Below are 8,358 nucleotides of genomic sequence, written 5' to 3'. Positions count from 1 at the left end.
ATGAATGCTTGACAAGATTGTTTTAAACTATTTTAAACATTTCTTGTTAATAGGTTGATCATATAATGTAAGTTGTCTGATTTTTGTGATAAGAATTATTATTAAGATGTTAAGGTATTGAGGTGTTGTTTTAATATTTACAGTCAGTTTTCATATGTTTTATGGGGTTTTTTTTTAGGTGATTGATTGTGAGATGTATTTTTCAGGATCCTGTGTGCTTGATTTTTTAACTACTCATGTGTTTTCTTTATTCAATTTTCTATGCAGCTGCAGTTCATCTTTTAGAAATTTATAGTCCAAGTTCTAGTTCAAGATTTCAGACTTCAAATTCTCAGATTTTTGAAGAAAAGGTTTGTTGTATTTAGAGAATTTTTGTCTTGAAACAAATTTTAGACAGGTTCAATCATTTGATGTTTTGATAAATTGTTAATAATAAGGTTTTTCACTTATAACTGTTATTTTTAAGACTTTTGTTTTAAACATATCCTCCAATTAGAGTTTGAGCTCTGGCCAGGCTCTGGCTCTACGTGGATGGTGTGATTGATTCCAGGTGTTTTCTGCATCAAAAAAAAAGTATTCAAGTCCTTTTGGCTTGACAATTTGACCATACAGGACAGCTGAGCCTCAAAGGAGGTTTTGGAGAGACATGATCCGGACATGTTTTATCCAAATCTCTGTTGTTTTAAGGTTTTCAGCTGCTGCAGACTCTGGGATGACAGTTTGATAGTGTAGCACTTGGTAACTGTGATTTTATATGTAATATTGATTGTGTATTGTTTGATTGATTTTTATTTGTTGTTAGTTTCTTTACTATAGGCATTGTTTTGTTCTTAATGTTTTTCATGTTTATAACAAAGATGTTGATATTTCCATTTCTTCACGCAAGTTTTAGGGAACAGAATTGAGAGAGGACCCTCCAGTCCCTATGGGAGTGTTGGGTTTGTTTGTGTTTTAACAGGTGCAGAATCTGGATGGATTTCAGTGAAGACTGTGGAACTTCTCAATTGCAAGAGGGCACTGATCTCTCCACAAGTGGATCAGAGGATGCACAGCAAAAGTGGATTGTGCAAAGATTTGTGTTTCACCCACAGAAGATCGTGGCCTTTGAGTTTTTTTTTATAAGTGTGTTTTTAATGATGTTATAGAATTTTTTTTGCTAAGTTTTTAATAAGTTTTAGTAATGCCTGTGATTTTTCTGTTCATCTTGCCATTGTCTTTCAATGGCAAAAGAAAAAGAGGGAGGTCCCAACGGGGATCAACAGAAATTCTACTTGAGTGAGTGTTTTTACCCATCCAACCAAGATGTCGTGTGATGGACAGGACAGATGCTCTTGCTGCATTGATACGAAAAGGCAGAAACAGAATTTTAAAAATAGATGAAACAGAAAAATAAGTTGAAATATCATAAGTGTGAAGTTAGATTTATCAGAAGTTAGTTTATTAGAAGTTATAGTTTATGTTTAGAATTAAGATTGTTTCTTTCATGTTAGACAGGGCATTCAAGAACCTGAGAAGAATGTGGTGGGCCTCAATGTTTTTATTTCGCACTTGTTTAATTTTTGGAGTCTCGTTGGGTCCCATGGCAGAGTTCAAGACTTGGACCTGAGCTCAAATAAGTTTAAATAGCACTCTGGGAGCGCAAGCTGTTGCATTTGTGCAAAACCTTAAATTTACTGATGGTAGTTTTTCAAGAATTTGGTCTTTTGGGTTCTGTCCCAGGAAATTACTGTTTGATATTTGGATCTTATGCTACCAAACCAACTCAAGAAAATGGAAAATTGACAGATGACAACACTTGATTGTCTCCCAGATCACCATTGTATTACAACTATTTAGAATATTGTAACAATTCGACTCCAAGAGGTAGTGCAGGAAAAACTGCCCCCAGGAACCTTCCTCATTTGTGGGGACCGAGCCTGGTCAGCAGTCCCTCAGAATGCTAGGGGAGGCCCATGTTATATCGGTAGGTTGATGCTTTTTGCTCCCACCATACATCAGGTTCTCGAATTGCCTCAGAAGACTCAACGAGCCAAACGCAGTGTTCTTCAAATGGACACTTCATTTGATAACTGGCTCAATTCTTCAGGTTTTTCTGGCTGGGTCAAAGACAGTGTGTGCAAAAATTAGTTCATTGAGCCTTCACTCCAGCCTGAGTAGCTCAAAAGAAAAAGAGGGAATTGTTACAGTATTTTTGAGAGAAAGAGGGCATGAATTGTGAAAGTTGAGCTACTCCAGGCTAGGCCTCAGATTGAGGCCTGGTGGGGCTCTCAAAGCCTCTGACGCAGTTAGAAATTCAGGGTTGTGGCGCAGGTAGAAAATAGTCTTAAAGTACTGTAGGGACCACCGGGTGTGAATTAGTATAGGTTTTATGGTGTACAGTGCAGGCCGTTTTAAGGAAAAGGTAAACAATGTTAGCCTACCAATTAGAGTGTCTTTGTTTCTGTAAACTATGTGGAAGCTTATATAAACTACCACCTTATCTTGAATAAACGGAGAACGTTGCATTAATCATATTGATTGGATGTGCGTTTGTCTTGTCCAGCTTTCCGTTTTTCTGAGATTCCCTGGCTTTACATGGGAGTTTAGCCTCCATGAGAAAGGCAGCATCAGTTCCTGTGCCAGGTGAGACATAGCGTTCAAAAGCTCAACTTGTGTTTAGAGAAGCCACCAGCCTAATGTAAGCAAGGCCAGAAAGCTTCTCCGGTCCTGCTGAGCGCGTGTGGCAGAGCTGTTGTGTTTTACAGCAGCTCCATGGCAGCACAGCAGCTGCAGCAGAGGGCTCAGGACAGCCTTGGGGGCAGCAGGGCGGCAGGAAGCTGAGCAAAGCCCCTGCTCTATGACTGAGGCACTTTGTGCAGAAGCAAACAAAGATGGTGACTTGAAAAGATTCCTGCTGTGCTCAAGGTTTGCCTCTGAAGACTGAGAGGTGAGCTTGTCAGGAATCCCAGAAAACATCAGGGAAAAGGTTTTAGGTTAGTTGTTGTGATTAGGCACAAGTCTCCTGTGGGAAAAGAGCCTCTGAAGCAGGCTGTGAGTCATAGAGTGACTTAGTTTTTAGTAGAGCATAGACTAGCAATTCAATGCATTTTATATTTTTATTCTAAAAGTGTGAAAATATTCTAAGTTTTTCTGAATACTAAAACTACTTTGAAAAATATAGAACTGTTGTGGGAAAAGGGACTAAATATTTGGATAATTTTCTATGAAAAATATTCCTAAATCCTGCAAAAAGAAAACTAAACACAGTAGCTGCTGGTCTCAGGTGCCCGAAGCCCAGCTGCTGCCTGCCCAGCACTGGCTGTGCCCAGACAAGCAGCTCTGCCAGTGCTGGTGGGAGCACCCAGGGACCAGAGCTGAAGCCCAAAGATGCTGCTGGAGTCAGGCCCTACCCTGGCAGGAGGGCTGCACCTCCTGTCCTGGCTGGACACCAGGGCCAGCACCTTTGGGGACAGAGGGTTCTGTTATGGGTGGTGGCAGCATGTCCCCAGCAGTAAGTGGGTAATGCAGCTGCGGAAGGCATGTTGGAAACTGGCTTGGGAAAGGCTGATGACAGGAACAGATCTGCATGGCTGAAGTCATCTGGTCTTGTGAAGCTGCAGAGGCGCTGCTGTGGAGAGAGGAGTGGCTGAGGCCCCAGCTGCCAGCGGCACACAGGGAGCCTCCTGCACAGCAGGGCCCAGAGCTGGCAGGGCTCCCCAGCACGGCTGGAGCGGCTGGCACACCTTGGCCCAGCTGGACAGCTGCCCCTCAAGGCCCCGGCGAGCAGGGGACGGCTCTGGGCAGGCTCCCTGGCCAGGAGCGGGCCCCAGAGCGCCTCTGCCTTTCAGGGGCGATCTCGTCCCCGCTCTTTCTCCTCCCCACCTTGCTGTGCCTCTGCCCTGTGCCCCTGGGGCTGCTCGTGGCCAGGCAGCCTCAGTGGGAGCCAGCACTGGCTGCAGCCCCAGCGGGCCCCAGGACAAGGCCCAGCAATGAAGAGGCCAAGGAAAGCACTGGGCACAGCAGAACCTTCAGCCGAGTTCTTTGGACAGCCATGGACTGGCCACAGCTCCACTGCAGCCTGACTGGAAATGTTTCCCATCTACATTAGACTTTTAAAATAAACTGTTTGAGGGAAAGATGATGAAAACACTCACCGTTTTCTCTTGCAGTAACACCAGATTCCAACACAGGTGAACATGAAGGAAAGCTCCAAAAAAAGCAGACCTGCAATTAACTGTAGCAAACAGTGTGTTTCCCAATAGCAACCACTTCTGAGGCTGTTCTGGGCATCGGGAACAGGTGTTGTGGGGCCGGCAGCATCTGTGGGAGCAATGGGGAGCGTGAGCCCGCGCTGTGCTGCACTGCTGAGCTGGCAGCACGGTGGATACGGCCAGGACGTTCTCTGTTTGCCCCAGAGCTGGGGCCTGCAGGCACCTTGCCACCCCTTGGCACAGGCTGTGCCACCCAACAAAGCCCAGCAGGCCGGCAGGAGAGCCCGGGGCCAGCACAGCTGCTTGGGCCGTCTCTGCTTGGAGGGACAGGGACCAAACCCATCCCTGAGCAGCCCCTGCCAGCCCTGGCCCTCCCTGCCCCGCGACAGCTCCCCCAGCCCCAGGGGACAGAGCCAGGCCCTGTCAGGACCCAGTGCAGCCCCGGCCCAGTCGGGAGCCAGGGCTGGCTCTGGCCCTGGGCTCACAGCAGGGCTCCCGCTCGGGGCTGCTCCTGTGCCTGGGGCCTCTGGGCACTCAGGGCCGGCTGCGGGAGCAGCTGCAGAGGGAGGGACATAGTTGGTGCACGAGTCCCGATTCCCCGGGGCTGGGAACGAGCTCCAGAGGCCTGGAAGCCGAGGCACCTCCAGCTTTGGCTGCTGCCGGGCCGTGCAAGGGCAGGGCCTGGGGGAAGAGCTGCTGCCACACAGCCCCGCCGAGGGCTGAGCCCAGCACAGCAATCACCTCCTGTGCCTGTGTCCGTGCCTGGCATCGCCTTCCTTCCTGCAGCAGAGGTTGGCACTGAGCCACTGCTTCCTCCGGGATGTGCCTCCTTCTGCAGAGATGTTTGGTCCATTTCTTGAGAAAGGAAAAGAGACAGCTGGATCAGATGGAACCATCCGCCATTGAGGGAGGTGGCATCTTCAGGAGGCAATGCTATTCAAATCATGGTTAAGGACCAGAAAAACATCTGGGTTTTGGGACTGGGCCATGGCCCTCCCTCCTTCAAGCACCTGCCAAGCCTGGGCAGAAGTCATAAGGGGATGGCCCAGGGCGAGGGCACACCCGTGCATGGTTCTGTCCTGGCACCTGCAGCGATGCCCCCCTGGCCGAGCTTTGGGCTCTGAGCTGGCAGCTCTCGCAGGGGGAAAGGCCTTGACCTACCCTCAGCATCTCCCAGAGCCTCCATCCTGAACGTGGGTTGGGAAGCCAGATCACTTTCACCAGCAGGGTTATCTGCAAAGAAAGCCAGGACAGAACAGCTCCTGTGACAATGTAGGAGATCCTCAGGCTGCACCCAAGGCTCAGCCCCAGGACACAGCCCTGGGTTCGGCCCCTTCCCTCTCTGCTCTTCTCTGGGGCTGCACAGAGCACACGGAAGGACACTCTGGCATTGCACACAGGAATAAAACTGACAGCTAAATGCTCCTTCCTCCCACTGACAGTGATCCTGTGGGATCACTCAGGGCTCCAGAAAGGGAGCAGGGCGAGGCTTCCAGATTCCTTCAACCCTGGGATGATGTTAAGGGAAGTGGAAGATGGGTGAGCTCTTGTCACATTGACTCTGATTTTTGTCTCAGGAAAGGCATATTGAAAACTTGCCTCCAACATCCTCCAAGAACTTCAAGCCATTTTCCACCACGGCTTCATAATAATCCAAGTCGCCATCCAAATCTAGAAGTGAGCACAGATCAGAACCATTTCCTTGGTGTGCTGTGGTCCCCTTCTGCCTTTAGGATCTGAGTACTTGCAAGGGGGTTGGGTAAGGCCTTGGGATCCAGATGTGAATGGAAAAGGCCAAAGGAGCACAGGGCCTGGGGAGCTCAGGGCTTGCTCCTGGTCACTGTCCATGCTCTTTGCAGGCCCTGGCAACATCCATGGATGGGCAGCTGGAGCAGCCTGGGGCCCTGGGGGTTCTCTTCTTCCCACAGAGGAAACCCTCCCTAAAGCCCAGGGGAAAACTGCAGCAGGCAGTTCCACAGGTATCCCTGCCTCCCCCTGTCCCTCCTGCCCTCTTACTGCTGGGACAAATCCCTCAGCCCAATGGCACATAGCCAGGCCCTCTCAGGACACTCTGGAGCCTTGCTCTCCCCCTCTGCCCTTTCCCCACCATGGGCACCCCGTGCAGTCACTTCCAGAGCTCGGGACGTGTCTCCCACAGAGGGACCCCAGCAGGACTGCTCAGTACCGGAGTGTCCTGGGCATAATAATTCCTCTGGGCTGTGCCAGCCTTGTCCGGGCTGTGCCCACGCTGCCAAGCAGCAGAGAGGGCAGCTCAAGGCTCAGCAGGGCTCAGGCCCAGAGGCACAGCAATTACGTCCTGTGACTGTGCCTGGCATCGCCTCCCTTCCTGCAGCAGAGGCTGGCACAGAATCTCTGCTTCCTCTGGGAAACACTGCCTTCAGCACAGCTTCTCCATCTACTTTGGAAGAAAGGGAAAGGCACAGCTGGAGCAGGTGAGGCTGTATCCCTTAGGGGAGGGCGCATCTTCAGGAGGCAATGCTTGTCAAAGTCATTGATATGGATCAGGAAAAGGCACAAGCTGTTGGGACTGGGCCAGAGCATGCCCGAGTGAGTAGCGCTCCCTTGCAAACAGCTGTGCCTCCTGATGTGCTCAGAGACAGGGAAACTTCAGGGGATTTCAGGGTGTGCATGGCCCATGGTGCAGTTTGGGGTCCGTGTCAGCTGGTGCCAAATGCCTTCCTGCAGAGGCTGGGGAGAAGCTGCAGCCAGCCCAGGCTGGGAAACAGCCCTGCAGGCCAGGAGAGCAGCAGTGGGGCAGCGAGGCTGCCATGGATCCCTTCCCGCTGTGCCGGGCAGGGCCTGTCCAGATGTGCAGGGAAAGGCCCCGGCTGCTGAGTCCCAGGGGAAGGCTGAGGGAAATGCACCCACCTTGTCCTGCCTGTTCCATTTCCTTCAGCATTTTCCACATGACTTCAAATGGTTTCTGGGATTTCTTGTCTACCATCTGGTTGGTGTTTCCTGTTGGAGGATCTTAACAGAAAGCTGTTCCATTTCCCAGGAATGGACCCCACAAAACCATTGCTCAGCCTGTGGGTTCAGCAGGGACACACTACTCACCCCTGTGATGGGAGCTGGGTTGGTGCACATCATCCATCCCAGGAGCTGGAGAGATCCTCTCTGCAGAAATGCCTGTAACTGAACAGGCACAGGAGCTTCTGTCACCTGGTTCCTTCCAGATGGTCAATGATTATGAGACACTGAGAACATACCTGCAGGATGCCCAGAGGGCTTCAAAGCGTCATACCGCCAGGCTAATGGAGAAGCCTTTGGGGCATCCCCATCTAGAAGCAAACCAAGATGAGAAGGTTTCCATTGTGTGCCAGGGCTGGCTCTGGCCCTGGGCTCACAGCAGGGCTCCCGCTCGGGGCTGCTCCTGTGCCTGGGGCCTCTGGGCACTCAGGGCCGGCTGCGGGAGCAGCTGCAGAGGGAGAGACATAGTTGGTGCACGAGTCCCGATTCCCCGGGGCTGTGAACGAGCTCCAGAGGCCTGGAAGCCCAGGCACCTCCAGCTTTGGCTGCTGCTGGGCCGTGCAAGGGCAGGGCCTGGGGGAAGAGCTGCTGCCACACAGCCCCGCCGAGGGCTGAGCCCGGCACAGCAATCACCTCCTGTGCCCATGCCTGTGTCCGTGCTTGGCATCGCCTTCCTTCCTGCAGCAGAGGCTGGCACTGACCCACTGCCTCCTCCAGGAAGTGCCTCTTTCTGCACAGGCGTTTGGTCAATTACTTGAAAAAGGAAGAGGAACAGCTGGATCAGATGGAAACATTCCCCATTGGACAGGTGGCATCTTCAGGAGGCAATGCTTGTGAAACTCACAGGTAAAGATCAGGAGAATGCCCAGGCTATTGGGGCTGGGCCAGAGCACTCCCTTGTGAAAACAGCTGCACCTCCTGATCTGCTCAGAGACTGGGAAATTGCAGAGGATCTCAGACCCGTCCACAGCTGCTCTGGGCATCCTGTGCCAGGGCCTCCCCCCGCTCACAGGGAACAATTCCTGCCCAATATCCCATGTGGCCCTGCCCTGCGTTGGGTTGAAACCACTCCTGGTGTCCTGTCACTCCAGGCCCTTGCCCAAAGCCCCTCTCCAACAAGCCTGTCAGTCCATTCAGTGTGAATGCAGATAAATGTCAAGTTGAGTATTTCCTGCTG

At 51.3% G+C, this 8,358-nt stretch overlaps 1 pseudogene; it reads right to left on the bottom strand.

Annotated features, from left to right (window-relative positions):
- Nucleotides 1–5,763: 5,763 nt before the first annotated feature.
- Nucleotides 5,764–8,358, bottom strand: part of LOC140680550 (nuclear pore membrane glycoprotein 210-like) — a 42,942-nt pseudogene continuing 40,347 nt past the window's right edge.

Source organism: Taeniopygia guttata, chromosome 25 (assembly GCF_048771995.1).
Source record: "Taeniopygia guttata chromosome 25, bTaeGut7.mat, whole genome shotgun sequence".
Classification (NCBI taxonomy): Eukaryota; Metazoa; Chordata; class Aves; order Passeriformes; family Estrildidae; genus Taeniopygia; species Taeniopygia guttata.
This window is presented reverse-complemented; position numbering and strand designations above follow the sequence as displayed.